Source organism: Pseudophryne corroboree, chromosome 9 (genome assembly GCF_028390025.1).
Source record: "Pseudophryne corroboree isolate aPseCor3 chromosome 9, aPseCor3.hap2, whole genome shotgun sequence".
Taxonomy (NCBI): Eukaryota; Metazoa; Chordata; class Amphibia; order Anura; family Myobatrachidae; genus Pseudophryne; species Pseudophryne corroboree.
In genome coordinates, this window is record NC_086452.1 from 181316333 (window position 1) to 181331887 (window position 15555).

Below are 15555 nucleotides of genomic sequence, written 5' to 3' on the forward strand. Positions count from 1 at the left end.
GACAGAAGCTTTGTTTGTTCTATATGCGGCCAACAAGATAGGCGCTCCTGCTTCAAAGCAGACTATTGCTCGCTGGATCTGTAACACGATTCAGCAGGCGCATTCTATGGCAGGTTTGCCGTTGCCAAAATTGGTTAAGGCCCATTCCACTAGGAAGGTGGGCTCTTCTTGGGCCGCTGCCCGAGGGGTCTCGGCACTACAGCTGTGCCGAGCTGCTACTTGGTCGGGGTCAAACACCTTTGCAAAGTTCTATAAGTTTGATACCCTGGCTGAGGAGGACCTCCTGTTTGCTCAATCAGAGCTGCAGAGTCATCCGCACTCTCCCGCCCGTTTGGGAGCTTTGGTATAATCTCCATGGTCCTTACGGATTCCCAGCATCCTCTAGGACGTTAGAGAAAATAAGATTTTAAACCTACCGGTAAATCTTTTTCTCGTAGTCCGTAGAGGATGCTGGGCGCCCGTCCCAAGTGCGGACTTCTTCTGCAAAACTTGTATATAGTTACTGCTTACATAAGGGTTATGTTGTAGTTTCATCGGTTTTGGACCGAGACTATGTTGTTTGTTCATACTGTTAACTGGGTAGTTTATCACAAGTTATACAGTGTGGCTGGTATGAATCTTGCCCTTGGATTAACAAAAATCCTTTCCTCGTACTGTTCATCTCCTCTGGGCACAGTTTCTCTAACTGAGGTCTGGAGGAGGGGCATAGAGGGAGGAGCCAGTGCACACCCAGAGTCAAAGTCTTTCTTAAAGTGCCCATGTCTCCTGCGGAGCCCGTCTATTCCCCATGGTCCTTACGGAGTCCCAGCATCCTCTACGGACTACGAGAAAAAGATTTACCGGTAGGTTTAAAATCTTATTTTTTTCTCCGGCAGGGTCCATAGGTTATACAATGGATAACAATGGGATATAATGAATCGACAGCGGATTTGCACCAATCGGTCAAAGCTTTTCCGGCCTCCCAGCATGCAACGGGCCCGTCCATATATCCCCGACCTCTTTGCTCAGGCAAATCAGTTTTTTTTTTGGTGCGGGAGGAGCCGGACCATGGTCAGAGGGCTGCTGGTTTTTAGCAGCCCTAAGCTTTCTTATTTTATTTTTATAGTCTTACTATTTTGTGATCTTTCTAAACAGCGTCTTATACGTACGTACCTTAGAAAGAGTCGCTCCAACAACTCTCCACCAGGTCGCGATGCTTAGCCACGAGTACAGTGCTGTTTCGGCAGGCGTCTGTGTCGGATATACTAGCAGGTCCAGCAGACGTTACCAGGCTGTGGCGGAGCATGGGGAGAAGGTAAGGCATCGGTTCCGCTCAGAAGGGGAATACGGACACAGCTGCACTGTTTTGGGAGGGGACTACCAAACAGTCGCTGACGCTGCTGCCACCTTGGGTGCACCAGCGCTAGGCCTTAGGGATCAGAGGCTCCAGGAATAGTATGAGGCCGCGATCCCTAGGGTTGATGTCAGCAGTGTGGAGTCAGACGCTCTCCTGGTCACCCCTCCCCCCGGTTCATGACCAGTTTCCTACGAGTTTCCCGCTATCAACTGTTTCCTGCTTCTGTCTCAGACGCTGTACACGACAGGGACCCAGACGCAGCATAGGCGGTTGTGTGACGGGTGCGTCCGTGTTCACTGAGCGTCTGTGTACACTATAGGTTCATGGAGCTGCAGTGTATACTAGTAGCGTCTGGATCCACTCAGCGTTCGCTAACGTATTGATCGGTCCTGAAAGCGAGGTCAGTCTCCCTGTATCCACTGTACTGAGTACGGGTTATACAGCACTAAGTCTCTGTCTACCCTTTGAGTATGAATAGTTAGATAAGTGCCTATTGCATATGAGTCTGTATACATTTACTGTTGTTTCTTTCGCATTCCGTCTGAATACGTTAGATCTGTTTAAACATGATGCAGTAATATGTTCTCCTACGTACTTAAAATGTAGTTGTAGTTGATGATGTGCTCATATTGCTTATTATACTCATGTATAACATGTGACTCACTGCTAGTGTGATTGCTGACTTTACTATATTTCTGTCAGTTTGTTTTATTCCGATCCTCAAAGCTGCATCCCTCCAAAAATAAAAAAACAATTATTTGCTCATTATTTTGTTTGTTGTGTGCAAAATAAATGAACACTAGTACACCATAGTTACTTGTATTTAGTACCGTGTGTTAAAGCGGTCTGACTCAACGCAGTGTGGCACAATCTGCTTCCCCCAAAAATAAAACAAATAAAAATAATTTGTTTGCTCGTCTTTACATTGTTTGTTGTGTGCACTGCACCCCTGATTTGTGAATTGTGATCTGTTAATTCAAAAAATGGATAACAATCAGTTTACAGAACCAAATACTAGCGCTCCAGCTGCTTCCACCAGTCATGATGCTGATTTAATGTCATCTAGTACTAAAGCTGATGCTCAAGGGCATAGACAATTGGTAAAGAAATAAGACCTCAAGCAGTAAAAAAAAAGAAAGTTGGTTCATGCAGAAAAACTTAAAATTGCCAACATGCCATTCACATCACGCAGTGGCAAGGAAAGACTCAGGGCTTGGCCTATATTTATGACTGATGATTCTGCAACTGTTAGTGGGGCATCTTCTGCCTCTCGTGACAATAAAAGACCTTGTCACTCAAACTTTAGAGGTGTAAAAAACTGAAAACCACTAAGGCAGCACCACAAACTGCCTTAGTGTGAGCCTAAACTCTCAGAGAAGCTGCCTTCCACCGTTACCGATCCCTCTGTGTGGAGATGAACAGCATAAGTATTGCTGGTGACCAGGGCCGGTGCTAGGGTGTCGGGCGCCCCCCTGCAAACAATAAATTTGTACCCTCCCATATTCCACAAAGGGTCAGTGCGCGCCTATGGCACGCGCCGGGAAAAAGGGTGTGGTCTCACAAGTAAGGAGCATGGCCACACAATAGCACCCCCATTTAAAATTACACCACACAGCAACACAATCTTATTCATCTTATACGTAATGCCCCACCCGTAGTAGTAGCGTCCTTATATGTAATGCCCCCCAGTAGTAGTAGCATCCTTATAAAAAATGCCCCCCCAGTAGTAGTAGCATCCTTATACATAATGCACCCACAGTAGTAGTAGCGTCCTTATACAAAATGCCCCCCCCAGTAGTAGTAGCGTCCTTATACATAATGCCCCCCCAGTAGTAGTAGCATCCTTATACATAATGCACCCACAGTAGTAGTAGCGTCCTTATACGTAGTGCACCCCCTGTAGTAGAAGCGTCCTTATACGTAATGCCCCCCCAGTAGTAGTAGCGTCCTTATATGTAATGCACCCCAGTAGTAATAGCATCCTTATACATAATGTCCACCCAGTAGTAGTAGCATCCTTATACATAATGCCCCCCAGTTGTAGTAGCATCCTTATACATAATGCACCAACAGTAGTAGTAGCGTCCTTATACGTAGTGCACCCCAGTAGTAGAAGCGTCCTTATACGTAATGCCCCCCGGGTAGTAGTAGCATCCTTATACGTAGTGCACCCCAGTAGTAGAAGCGCCCTTATACGTAATGCCCCCCCAGTAGTAGTAGCATCCTTATACGTAGTGCACCCCCAGTAGTAGAAGCGTCCTTATACATAATTCCCCCCTAGTAGTAGTAGCATCCTTATACATAATGCCCCCCAGTAGTAGTACCGTCCTTATACATAATGCCCCCCCAGTAGTAGTAGCGTCCTTATACGTAATGCCCCCCCAGTAGTAGTAGCGTCCTTATACGTAATGCCCCCCCAGTAGTAGAAGCGTCCTTATACGTAATGCCCCCCCAGTAGTAGTAGCGTCCTTATATGTAATGCACCCCAGTAGTAGTAGCATCCTTATACGTAATGCCCCCCCAGTAGTAGTAGCATCCTTATACGTAGTGCACCCCCAGTAGTAGAAGCGTCCTTATACATAATTCCCCCCTAGTAGTAGTAGCATCCTTATACGTAATGCCCCCCAGTAGTAGTAGCATCCTTATACATAATGCACCCACAGTAGTAGTAGCGTCCTTATACGTAGTGCACCCCCAGTAGTAGAAGCGTCCTTATACGTAATGCCCCCCCAGTAGTAGTAGCGTCCTTATATGTAATGCACCCCAGTAGTAGTAGCATCCTTATACATAATGCCCACCCAGTAGTAGTAGCATCCTTATACATAATGCCCCCCAGTTGTAGTAGCATCCTTATACATAATGCACCAACAGTAGTAGTAGGGTCCTTATACTTAGTGCACCCCAGTAGTAGAAGCGTCCTCATACGTAATGCCCCCCCAGTAGTAGTAGCATCCTTATACGTAGTGCACCCCAGTAGTAGAAGCGTCCTTATACGTAGTGCACCCCCAGTAGTAGAAGCGTCCTTATACATAATTCCCCCCTAGTAGTAGTAGCATCCTTATACGTAATGCCCCCCAGTAGTAGTACCGTCCTTATACATAATGCCCCCCCAGTAGTAGTAGCGTCCTTATACGTAATGCCCCCCAGTAGTAGTAGCGTCCTTATACGTAATGCCCCCCTAGTAGTAGTAGCGTCCTTATACGTAATGCCTCCCCAGTAGTAGTAGCATTGTTATACGTAATACCCCCCCCAGTAATAGTAGCGTCCTTATACAAAATGCCCCCAAGTAGTAGTAGCTTCCTTATACGTAATGTGACCCCAGTAGTAGTACCGTCCTTATACATAATGCCCCCCCAGTAGTAGTAACGTCCTTATGCCTAATGCCCCCCCAGTAGTAGTAGCATCCTTGATGTAATGCCCCCCCCCCAGTATAAGTAGCATCGTTATACGTAATGCCCTACTTCCCAGTAATAGTAGCGTCCTTATACGTGATGCCCCTAAGTAGTAGCGTCCTTATACGTAATGCCCCCTCCACCAGTAGTAGTGTCCTTACATGTAATTCCCCCCCAGTAGTAGTAGCGTCCTTACATGTAATGGCCCCCCAGTAGTAGTGTCGTTATACATAATGCCCCACTGTAGTAGCGTCCCTAGATGTAATGCCCCCGCCTAGTAGTAGCATCTTTATACGTAATGCCCCACTGTAGAAGCGTACTTACATGTAATGCCCCTCCCTAGTAGTAGCGTCATTATACGTAATGCCCCACTGTAGTAGCGTACTTACATGTAATGCCCCCCCCAATGTAGTAGCGTCCTTACATGTAATGGCCCCCCCAGTAGTAGCGTCATTATACGTAATGCCTCCCCCCCAGTAGTAGTAGCATCCTTACATGTAATGGCCCCCCAGTAGTAACGTTGTTATACGTAATGCCCCACTGTAGTAGCATCCTTACATGTAATACCCCCCCAGTAGTAGTAGTAGTAGCATCCAATCATGTAATACCCCCCCAGTAGTAGTAGCGTCCTTACATGTAATGGCCCCCCCAGTAGTAGCGTCGTTATACGTAATGCCCCACTGTAGTAGCATCCTTACATGTAATACCCCCCCAGTAGTAGTAGCGTCCTTACATGTAATGGCCCCCTAGTAGTAGCATCGTTATACGTAATGCCCCACTGTAGTAACGTCCTTACACTGTAGGAGGCTACTTCCTCAAAATGTGGAAAAGATGATGTTACACTCGGAAGACCTGTCCCAGCAATTACAGCGACATCTGTAATGGGGGATTCCAGGGGGGAGGAATTAATATTGTATGATGATGAGGAGGATGTACACACTGATGAGGATGGCAGTGGCGATGACATCTTGTAGACACTGTAGAGCTGTTGCTTTAAGGCAATTGGTAGCTATTGTTTTGGGGGCCCAAACAAACCAATCATTTCAGCCACAAGTGTGTCAGTCCTTGTCCCTGAAATGATTGGTTTGTTAAAGTGTGCATGTCCTGTTTAATATCCAACATAAGGGTGGGTGGGAAGGCCCAAGGACAACTCCATCTCTCACCACCTTTCATTTATCCCACTGCTGTGCGGCAGTGTTTCATAGATATGCTACAAACTGCCGTCTGTTTGTGCCGCTGCTCTGTCACCTAATAGTAAGTAACCAGCCAGCTGGCTGCAGACTTTGACCTAAAGTGTCTGAAAACAACATTGTGAGCATTAAGGTGGTCAAAATTGTCTGCAAATGACTGGGAATTAATGTTATTGAGGTTAATAATACTCTAGGGCAAAAAAAAACCCGAAAAAATTATGTGATTTTGGCGTATTTTTGTCAATTTTGGAAAGAAATCCAAATCCTGTCATGGCTGTTTGGCAAATCCAAATCCTGCTGATGAATCCAAATCCAAATCTTTGGCCGGCACACATCTCTAGTTAGGACCAACCTTCATACAGAGTTTGCATTCCTTACATCTCTTGTCTCAGGCTCTTCTTTTAGTATGTCCTCCAGGCTCCACCTCCTCCCGCCGGCCTGCATAGTGTTACTCCCATTCATCAGGCTCCAGACCTGCTGCTGATTCAGTGATGGTTGGCACTGCAATTAGGCTCCCCACCCCCACCCCCACCCTTGATTTCTGTGACAGCTCAGAACACAGTGACGGCACCTGCTAGTCAATGTAACAGTAATTTGTGTATATTTAGTCTCTGCCTCCTTATGATAGGCAGAGCCTTGAAGCATGGTGGTCCCAATGGGGTTTACCCAGCCCTCTCTGGACCAGTCCAAACCTGCTGATGATGACCGATACAAGGCTAAGCATATGGATTGTGGTAGGCTGGCTTAAAAATTTGCATACAGGGTGGATATCCAGATTTAATTCCGATGCCGCAATGTAGAGCAATGGTAGTGGCTAGGTCTTCTTCAGGGAAGATGAAATAGCATGGGAACTACCAACGCACAGGGGGAAGAGCAATTTCACTATCCACGTCACCATCTATTTTCTTTAGTAAACTGAAAGCAAGAAAAGCAAGCCCGCGAAGGTACACTTTGGGACCCATGTTCTGAACCTTGCTCCCCTCATGTCACAGGTCAGACGGTATTTCCCACACTTTTCTGAAGAGGATATCGTCTCAGCCGTGGAACAATTACAAGCAAGTTGCATTCATCTCTGGATCAGTACCAATAAATGAAAGCTCTTGGCATTAGTCTTACAGTATTTGTATAATCTAATTGTTTCCTGCCTGAGGTGCGAGGCATGAATAATTCACAATGAATGAAAATTCTTTTTTGGAGGGAGGGAGATGCATTAGCAGTAGGAATGATCAGGTAACCATACCTGCCTTATTGTGTGAAGCTTTACATAATATAACAGGTGACGTTACCTTAAGATTCCTATTGCCGGTCTATCTCTACCAAAATGTAAAAGTGCATTTTCACAGTGACATGTGGTCAGGGTAGACAGGGAAGGCAGAGCCTCACCTATCATACTTCAGTATACGCCAGAGTTTTGACTATAAAAATAATTATAATAATACAAAAATTATATTTAGAACTTTTAAATATCACATTTGGATTATTCATATAATATTTCATCATTCATTTTTTCTTCTGTAATGGAGTAATTGCATGCTGGATTGATTCAGTGCCTCATTAATTTAATCATTCATGCATTTGGACAATTTATTTTGCGCTTTACTAACCTGGTTTTGCGTTATAACCGGACGTTTTATAGAAGAATTTATATTTGGTTGACTGCATGCGTAGCATATGTATAAATTATAAGATTACAGAATATTATCATCTGTAGTGTAAGCCTCAATAGGATTATATTTCCAGCTACCATTGCAACACCAACACTAATTAGCGGGGCTATATAAATGGTGGCATTGGAAAAGTGATTAAATATATCAATTTTATAGTGATGTATTAATATGTTTTTATATGTGATACTGGCCGGTATCAAATTGTTTGTTCATTTATTTATTTTTTATATATAAAGAAATATACCGTACTAAAGCAAAAAGCGCTGCCTCAATTTTGTTGTTAATCATATAATATTTGTGTTATTCTAATTATTTTTATGTCATCTTTGTATTATTCATATAATCTTTCTATTATTCTAATAACTTTTATACTCAAAACTCATCACCAAATCATATATGTGTGTAAATCTGGCTGTGCTACTAGCCAGTGCCTCCCTAGCCATTGACCTCACCGCACCTCACTGCATTTTCATTCATAATATAGTAAGTTTACATGTATCACTGGTGCTGCTAATACTCTGTACATTACGTCACTGTACAATTATAGTGTTGCAGTTTAAAAAAAATGCTTTCTAAAGTTTTTAGTTAGAAGAGAACCTTGTGATCGTTATTTATAACAGTCATGGAGACAAGCTTTCTTGACATGCAGTGTAAACAGAATCTCCTTAGGAATGGACACACCTTACCCAGTTATCTCTCATACAATCTATCTATAAACCTCCGTTGTGCATCTTACCTTTCGGACGGTTGCACTGCTCTTGCAGTCTGCCATAGGAGATATATACTAATATCCAGGTACACTGGTTGTAGGTAGTGGCGGGTATGGTGTTCTGAGAAAGTAGATTGTACTGTATATGTGTTTCTAGGATGCAGGAAGCATAGGTTACAATACCCAAGGCAAGCACTCCGCCTTCCTGTCTACTACTGTAGATACAAGAGAGCAACAAACTGTAACTAATGGAGTGGTAATAATAATGCTAGGAACACAGCATGTAGTAACACATGGAAAAGAAAAACAAAGTAAATCTAATTTCTCTAACGTCCTAAGTGGATGCTGGGGACTCCGTAAGGACCATGGGGAATAGCGGCTCCGCAGGAGACTGGGCACAAAAGTAAAGCTTTAGAACTACCTGGTGTGCACTGGCTCCTCCCCCCATGACCCTCCTCCAAGCCTCAGTTAAGATTTTGTGCCCGAACGAGAAGGGTGCACACTAGGTGGCTCTCCTGAGCTGCTTAGTGAAAAGTTTAGTTTTAGGTTTTTTATTTTCAGTGAGACCTGCTGGCAACAGGCTCACTGCATCGAGGGACTAAGGGGAGAAGAAGCGAACTCACCTGCGTGCAGAGTGGATTGGGCTTCTTAGGCTACTGGACATTAGCTCCAGAGGGACGATCACAGGCCCAGCCATGGATGGGTCCCAGAGCCGCGCCGCCGGCCCCCTTACAGAGCCAGAAGACAGAAGAGGTCCGGAAAATCGGCGGCAGAAGACGTCCTGTCTTCAACAAGGTAGCGCACAGCACTGCAGCTGTGCGCCATTGCTCTCAGCACACTTCACACTCCGGTCACTGAGGGTGCAGGGCGCTGGGGGGGGCGCCCTGAGACGCAATAAAAACACCTTGGATGGCAAAAAATGCATCACATATAGCTCCTGGGCTATATGGATGCATTTAACCCCTGCCAGAATACATAGAAAAACGGGAGATAAGGCCGCCAATAAGGGGGCGGAGCCTATCTCCTCAGCACACTGGCGCCATTTTCCCTCACAGCTCCGTTGGAGGGAAGCTCCCTGGCTCTCCCCTGCAGTCACTACACTACAGAAAGGGTTAAAAAAGAGAGCGGGGCACTAATTAGGCGCAGTATAAACAATACAGCAGCTATAAGGGGAAAAACACTTATATAAGGTTATCCCTGTATATATATAGCGCTCTGGTGTGTGCTGGCAAACTCTCCCTCTGTCTCCCCAAAGGGCTAGTGGGGTCCTGTCCTCTATCAGAGCATTCCCTGTGTGTGTGCTGTGTGTCGGTACGTTTGTGTCGACATGTATGAGGAGAAAAATGATGTGGAGACGGAGCAGATTGCCTGTAATAGTGATGTCACCCCCTAGGGGGTCGACACCTGAGTGGATGTACTGTTGGAAGGAATTACGTGAGTGTCAGCTCTGTATAAAAGACAGTGGTTGACATGAGACAGCCGGCTACTCAGCTTGTGCCTGTCCAGACGTCTCATAGGCCGTCAGGGGCTCTAAAGCGCCCGTTACCTCAGATGGCAGATATAGACGCCGACACGGATACTGACTCCAGTGTCGACGGTGAAGAGACAAATGTGACTTCCAATAGGACCACACGTTACATGATTGAGGCAATGAAAAATGTTTTACACATTTCTGATAATACGAGTACCACCAAAAAGGGGTATTATGTTCGGTGAGGAAAAACTACCTGTAGCTTTCCTAAATCTGAGAAATTAAATGAGGTGTGTGATGATGCGTGGGTTTCCCCCGATAACAACTGATAATTTCTAAAATGTTATTGGCATTATATCCTTTCCCGCCAGAGGTTAGGGTGCGTTGGGAAACACCCCCTAGGGTGGATAAAGCGCTCACACGCTTGTAAGAACAAGGGCTCTACCCTCTCCTGAGATGGCCGCCCTTAAGGATCCTGCTGATAGAAAGCAGGAGGGTATCCTAAAATGTATTTACACACATACTGGTGTTATACTGCGACCAGCAATCGCCTCAGCCTGGATGTGCAGTGCTGGGTTGGCGTGGTCGGATTCCCTGACTGAAAATATTGATACCCTAGATAGGGACAGTATATTATTGACTATAGAGCATTTAAAAGATGCATTTCTCTATATATGCGTGATGCACAGCGGAATATTTGCCGACTGGCATCAAGTTTAAGTGCGTTGTCCATTTCTGCCAGTAGAGGGTTATGGACACGACAGTGGTCAGGTGATGCGGATTCCAAACGGCATTTGGAAGTATTGCCTTATTAAGGTGAGGAGTTATTTGGGGTCGGTCTTTCAGACCTGGTGGCCATGGCAACAGCTGGGAAATCCACGTTTGTACCCCAGGTCGCCTCTCAACATAAGAAGACGCCGTATTATCAGGCGCAGTCCTTTCGTGGGCAAGCGGGCAAAAGGTTCCTCTTTTCTGCCCCGTGACAGAGGGAGAGGAAAAAGGCTGCAGAAATCAGCCAGTTCCCAGGAACAGAAGCCCTCTCCCGCCTCTGCCAAGCTCACAGTATGACGCTGGGGCTTTACAAGCAGAATCAGGCACGGTGGGGGCCGTCTCAATGAATTTCAGCGCGCAGTGGGCTCACTCGCAATTAGAGCCCTGGATCCTTCAGGTGATATCTCAGGGGTACAAATTGGAATTCGAGACGTCTCCCCCTCGCCGTTTCCTAAAGTCGGCTTTACCGATGTCTCCCTCTGACAGGGAGGCAGTTTTGGAAGCCATTCACAAGCTGTATTCCCAGCAGGTGATAATCAAGGTACCCCTCCTGCAACAGGGAACGGGGTATTATTCCACACTGTTGTGGTACCGAAGCCGGACGGCTCGGTGAGACCGATTCTAAATCTAAAATCTTAAACACTTACATACGGAGGTTCAAATTCAAGATTGAGTCACTCAGAGCAGTGATTGCAAACCTGGAAGAAGGGGACTACATGATGTCTCGGGACATCAAGGATGCTTACCTTCATGTCCCAATTTACCCTTCTCACCAAGGGTACCTCAGGTTTGTGGTACAGAACTGTCACTATCAGTTTCAGACGCTGCCGTATGGATGGTCCACGGCACCCCGGGTCTTTACCAAGGTAATGGCCGAAATGATGATACTCTTTCGAAGGAAGGGAATTTTAGTTATCCCTTACTTGGACGATTCCCTGATAAGGGTAAGATCCAGGGAACAGTTGGAGGTCGGTGTAGCACTATCTCAGGTAGTGTTGCGGCAGCACGATTGGATTCTCAATATTCCAAAATCGCAGCTGATTCCGACGACTCGTCTTCTGTTCCTAGGGATGATCCTGGACACAGTCCAGAAAAAGATGTTTCTCCCGGAGGAGAAAGTCAGGGAGTTATCCGAGCTAGTCGGGAACCTCCTATAACCGAGCCAAGTCTCAGTACATCAATGAAAGGGTTCTGGGAAAAATGGTGGCTTCCTACGAAGCAATCCCATTCGGCAGATTCCACGCAAGAACTTTCCAGTGGGACCTGCTGGACAAATGGTCCGGGTCGCATCTTCAGATGCATCAGCAGATAACCCTGTCACCAAGCACAAGGGTGTCTCTCCTGTGGTGGTTGCAGAGTGCTCATCTTCTAGAGGGCCGCAGATTCGACATTCAGGACTGGGTCCTGGTGACCACGGATGCCAGCCTGCGAGGCTGGGGAGCAGTCACACAGGGAAGGAATTTCCAGAGCTTATGGTCAAGCCTGGAGACATCACTTCACATAAATATCCTGAAGCTAAGGGCCATTTACAATGCTCTAAGCTCAGCAAGACCTCTGCTTCAAGGTCACCCGGAGTTGATCCATTCGGACAACATCACGGCAGTCACCCACGTAAACAGACAGGGTGACACAAGAAGCAGGAGGGCAAGGCAGAAGCTACAAGGATTCTTCGCTGGGCGGAAAATCATGGGATAGCACTGTCAGCAGTATTCATTCCGGGAGTGGACAACTGGGAAGCAGACTTCCTCAGCAGACACGACCCCCACCCGGGAGTGTGGGGACTTCACCCAGAAGTCTTCCACATGTTTATAAAACTCGACAAGTATTGCGCCAGGTCAAGGGACCCTCAGGCAATAGCTGTAGACGCTCTGGTAACACCGTGGGTGTACCAGTCAGTGTATGTGTTCCCTCATCTGCCTCTCATACCCAAGGTACTGAGATTGATAAGATGGAGAGGAGTAAGCACTATATTCGTGGCTCCGGATTGGCCAAGAAGGACTTGGTAACCGGAACTTCAAGAGATGCTCACGGAGGATCCGTGGCCTCTACCTCTAAGAAGGAACCTGCTCCAGCAAGGACCCTGTCTGTTCCAAGACTTACCGCGGCTGCGTTTGACGGCATGGCGGTTGAACGCCGGATCCTGAAGGAAAAAAGGCATTCCGGATGAAGTCATCCCTATCCTGATCAAAGCCAGGAAGGATGTAACCGCAAACCATTATCACCGCATTTGGCGAAAATATGTTGCGTGGTGCGAGGCCAGTAAGGCCGACGGAGGAAATTCAACTGGGTCGATTCCTACATTTCCTGCAAACAGGAGTGTCTATGGGCCTGAAATTGGGGTCCATTAAGGTTCAAATTTCGGCCCTGTCAATTTTCTTCCAAAAAGAACTAGCTTCAGTCCCTGAAGTTCAGACGTTGTAAAAGGGGTACTGCATATACAGCCTCCTTTTGTGCCTCCAGTGGCACCTTGAGATCTCAATGTAGTTTTTGGGTTCCAAAAGTCACATTGGTTTGAACCACTTAAATCTGTGGAGTTAAAATATCTCACATGAAAAGTGGTCATGCTGTTGGCCCTGGCCTGGGCCAGGCGCGTGTCAGAATTGGCGGCTTTATCCTGTAAAAGCCCTTATCTGATTTTCCATTCGGACAGGGCGGAATTGAGGACTCGTCCTCAGTTTCTCCCTAAGGTGGTTTCAGCGTTTCACCTGAACCAACCTATTGTGGTGCCTGCGGCTACTAGGGACTTGGAGGACTCCAAGTTGCTAGACGTTATCAGGGCCCTGAAAATATATGTTTCCAGGACGGCTGGAGTCAGAAAATCTGACTCGCTGTTTATCCTGTATGCACCCAACAAGCTGGGTGCTCCTGCTTCTAAGCAGACTATTGCTCGTTGGATTTGTAGTACAATTCAGCTTGCACATTCTGTGGCAGGCCTGCCACAGCCAAAAATCTGTAAATGCCCACTCCACAAGGAAGATGGGCTCATCTTGGGCGGCTGCCCGAGGGGTCTCGGCTTTACAACTTTGCCGAGCAGCTACCTGGTCAGGAGCAAATACGTTTGTAAAATTCTACAAAATTGATACCCTGGCTGAGGAGGACCTGGAGTTCTCTCATTGGTGCTGCAGAGTCATCCGCACTCTCCCGCCCGTTTGGGAGCTTTGGTATAATCCCCATGGTCCTTACGGAGTCCCCAGCATCCACTTAGGACGTTAGAGAAAATAAGAATTTACTTACCGATAATTCTATTTCTCGTAGTCCGTAGTGGATGCTGGGCGCCCATCCCAAGTGCGGATTGTCTGCAATACTGGTACATAGTTATTGTTACCAAAAAATCGGGTTATTGCTGTAGTGAGCCATCTTTTCTAGAGGCTCCTCTGTTATCATGCTGTTAACTGGGTTTAGATCACGAGTTGTACGGTGTGATTGGTGTGGCTGGTATGAGTCTTACCCGGGATTCAAAATCCTTCCTTATTGTGTACGCTCGTCCGGGCACAGTATCCTAAATGAGGCTTGGAGGAGGGTCATAGGGGGACACACACCAGGTAGTTCTAAAGCTTTACTTTTGTGCCCAGTCTCCTGCGGAGCCGCTATTCCCCATGGTCCTTACGGAGTCCCCAGCATCCACTACGGACTACGAGAAATAGAATTATCGGTAAGTAAATTCTTATTATCAAAGATAAAGTTCATTTTCAAATTTTAACTGACGGTTTTGCGGGGGGGTGGGGGGGGGGGGCGTTTACATAAAAGCCCTCAAAAATTATTGATTTGCTTTTTTTTCAAACAATGTTAACAGCATGTTTTTAAAAATGTGTTTAATTGTGACATTACCTCCAGCCCTCCAGTGGCAATAGATCAGGTCCGTAACTAGTATTGTGCGAGTGGTGCCGTCGCTGCCCCGTGGTCCATGCATCTGGCTAGCAGTTTGCCCGGGACAGCTCCCAGCGGGTTCACTACGATATGCCGGCGGTCGGGCTCCCGGCGACCAGCATACCGGCGCCGGGAGCCCGACCGCCGGTTTACCGACAGTGTGGCGAGCGCAAATGAGCCCCTTGCGGGCTCGCTGCGCTCGCCACGCTACGGGCACGGTGGCACGCTACGCGCGCCTCACTATTTTATTCTCCCTCCAGGGGGGTCGTGGACCCCCACGAGGGAGAATAAGTGTCGGTATGCCGGCTCCGGTATACTGTGCGCCGGGATCCCGGCAGTCGGCATACTGAAGACCACCCCTCCCAGCAGCCAGAATCACTTGCAGTGCTGCCCGGAGCAACCTGTAAAGCCACAAATCCTGGCAGTGCTGCTCTTGCTGCCCCCCCCCCCCCCCCCCATCATCACAGTATGCGCTCAGGAGGCGTGGCCACCAGCAGCACCCTGTTACAGCGCTGCAATAGATCCCAAGTAGCATTCCCCCCCGAACCTATAGTGGTAATAGATTCATAGAGGCATAACCCCCTCGCTCCACCACTATCCATAGGTCCCCATTGTGGCACAATCCCCCCTTCCCCAGTGCCCCAAGTTACTATAGAAGTATTTTACATACACACACACCCATCCCCCAGAGCCAAAGAACCATTGTGTACCAATACATTTCCCCTGGAACATTATCTATCCCACCTATGGCATTTACCATCCCACTAATACAGAGCACAGCGGAACATGTGTCATGGAGGATGCTGCTGATCTCTGATATCCCATTTGCCTGCGCTGACTAGAAAGGAGATTGAAAAAGGGGCTTTCATAGATATATGTTCACTGACGGAGGCAGGGTTGAAGGCCAAGGAGGCAGCGAAGCCAAAGGGAGAAAGGCAGTCAAAAAGCTAAAAGACAATTGAGCATTGGCTGGCTGAGTGGTATGTTTGCCTATACGGCTAGTTATACGGAGGCGTACCCTGAAGCAGCCATGGGCATGCTGAGGTATACGAACTTCATTTACTCTGTGTATAAGGAGCACGGGGGGACGGTATGGAGAAAATATGACGAGCGTTTTAGGACAAGGGCGGTGGGCGAGAAGCCCATTGACTT

The 15555-nt window shown here is 47.1% G+C and overlaps 1 protein-coding gene across 3 annotated transcripts in view; it reads left to right on the forward strand.

Annotated features, from left to right (window-relative positions):
- The window catches only part of PIGC (phosphatidylinositol glycan anchor biosynthesis class C), a 237822-nt gene that overhangs the window by 181956 nt on the left and 40311 nt on the right, over positions 1-15555 (forward strand). The window contains exon 4 of one of the 3 annotated variants that reach the window (XR_010186752.1): positions 876-2212. The exons of the other annotated variants lie outside the window; for them this stretch is intronic. The gene's annotated coding sequence lies outside the window, so the exon portion shown is untranslated. Of the gene's footprint in view, positions 1-875; positions 2213-15555 lie in introns of those variants that run through there. 3 annotated transcript variants of the gene reach the window in all.